Here is a 2812-nt window from a genome sequence, read left to right as displayed (position 1 = left end):
CCACTGAGAAGAATGTATGCAGTGTATTATTTGTTGAAACTGTACTTTCGATTTGATTTGAAACTGTCTCATTGCTATATGTTTATCAATAAAACTTCGAAAAGAAAAAGAAATCAGCATGGCACTGGCAACAAAATAGACCTAAGGATCAAAGAAATCAACTAGAAGCCGCTGAAGACCCTACAAACACACTTAGTCACCTTATCTTTGACAAAGAGGCCAAACATACTCACTGGAAGAAAGATAGCCTCTTTAACAAATGGTGCTGGAAAAATTGGGTCTCGACGTGCCGAAAACTCAAACTTGACCCAGCTCTATCACCATGCACTAAAATAAAGTCAAAACCGATTATAGATCTAAACATTAAAGCAGAGACACTAAATGTCCTGGAAGAAAAAGTGGGAGGAACTTTTGAAGACATAGGGGTAGGCAAAGAGTTTATGGACAGAAATCAATTCTCATGGGAAACAGTTGAAAGAATTAACAACTGGGACCTGCTCTTATTGATAAGTTTTTTTCACGTCAAAAATGTTACCAACAAAGTGAAAAGGCAACCCACATATTTGGAAAAAATCATGACAAATAAGTACTCAGACAAAGGTCTGCTCTCTAGAATCTATGAGAAACTGAAAAACATTAAGGCCCCAAAATTTAAAGACCCAATCCAGAAATGGGTATTGGAGATGAACACACACTTCTCAGAGGAAGAAATTAAAGAAGTGAATAAATATATGAAAAAATGCTCCACATCAGTAGCCATCCGCGAAATGCAACTTAAAACAACATTGAGATATGATCTCACACCAGAAAGGATGGCTATCATAAAGAAATCACCAAACAACGAATGTTGGAGAGGCTGTGGGGAAAAAGGAACCCTTCTCTACTGCTGATGGGAATGTAGACTGGTGCAACCATTATGGAAATCAGTGTGAAGACTCCTTAGAAATGTTGGACTTTAAACCCAATTTCAACCAGCTATTCCTTTACTGGGAATTTTCCCCGAGTATCTGAAAACATCAAATCATAGTGATATATGTGTGCCTCTGTTTATAGCAGCATAATTTGTGATAGCCAAATCTTGGAAACAACCAAGATGCCCATCACCTGAGTAATGGTTGAAAAAGATGTATTTTTACACAATGGAGTTTATTCAGCTATTAAGAATGATAAACTCGAAGCCTTTATATTGAAGTGAATGCCACTTGAACATATACCCATAAGCGAAATAAACCAGACACATATGTGTAAATACCACATAGTCTCCCTTGTATAAGAACTAAACAGAAGAGATACAAATAGAAAGGTATAATACAAGCAATAGGAAAGCAGGATCTCAAGGACTAACTAACCAAGATTGGGAAAAGTGAAGAGCTAGGAAACATGTATAAGTCAAGCCATACAGTTATATGTAGTTGATGGGCAAGGCAGTTATCCTGAGAATCTTCAGAAGATTATTTTATCTATCAGTAAATTGGAATGATTCTCACCTTGACTAACTAACTGGCAAGAATGATAAGATAACAGTTTTCAAATTGAGGGAAATGACGGAAACACATCTTTTACTGTAATGAATCTTTAACAATTAGAAATATATCATGTTATTTGATCTCCCTTTATATTCCTATCTTTTTACTTCAGTGACTAAATTTCAGTTCACTTATTTACTTCCTGCCAAGATGTTCTAGGGACCATATCTGCCCTCTGCTATTTTTGACTCTGATCTGTCTTTTGTTAAGACTACCAGCATAGAACACAATTTTGCATATATATACTGATATTTCATTTCCCATAAAAAGTAGAAAATGTATTTCTGAGAGAAAAATAACTGTATTTCTCAGTCCAACATAGGACCTGACAAATGTAGATTTTCTTTTTCTGCCACTTAAAGTACATTTATTTTACCATGTAACTCACATTATTCTAAAGATTGAAAAGCAAAGATAAACATAGATATCCAGTGTCTTGAAATAAGTGTGTTCTGGTAGCAAACAAACAAGTATGCCAACAAATAAACCTATTATAAATACATTATGATAAAATAATAAATATGACAAACAAGGGAGAATGTTTCATTATACCTATTATTTGAGCTTATAAAATATTCACCTATTATTTGACATTCAATTGTGAAAACTACATTATATCAGCAACATCATATAACTAATAGCTCCTTCATTAAGATTCCTGGAGTATCTAAGCTTTCTAGTGAAATACATCCATTCTAAGAGTGGTAGTGACACTGGGTATCTTCTGAATAGAATGTACAGAGAAAAGTATATTCCTTAAGTTAATTCATAAACTTAATTTTTGCTACCCAGAGTGAAAATGTCTTGAAAATCCATGCAATTTCTTGCCTAAAGGGAATATTACCAAATGTCATAAATAAGACACCTAAAATTCCCTTTCAGAAGGTTAAAAAGTATCTTAGATATATATACCAGAGAATAGTCATTGCAATTTCATACCACTGACTTGGTTAAAACTTGTGCTAGAAATCTTCACTCTGATCTTTGCTTCTATGAGATGAGCTACATTTATGTACCCAAAACATGTATATTTCAAACCCCATGTTGTACATGATGAACACAATGTTATCACTCAACTAAAAATAAATTAATGTTTTAAAAGACCAATGAAGAAGGAAAAGAAGGGAATGGAACTGAGATACAAATCCAGACATAGCTATAAATTTTCTCAATGAAATTTGGGAACATATGCAAGAGATAATGGGCAATGGCTGTTGTCACACACGCATTTTCTCTTTGTTTTGCTTTCATTCATCTTTCTTTTGTCTAATTTCAGTTGCCTTGGG

This window comes from Octodon degus, unplaced genomic scaffold (genome assembly GCF_000260255.1).
Source record: "Octodon degus isolate 3935 unplaced genomic scaffold, OctDeg1.0 scaffold00146, whole genome shotgun sequence".
In the NCBI taxonomy this organism is placed as follows: domain Eukaryota; kingdom Metazoa; phylum Chordata; class Mammalia; order Rodentia; family Octodontidae; genus Octodon; species Octodon degus.
This window is presented reverse-complemented; position numbering follows the sequence as displayed.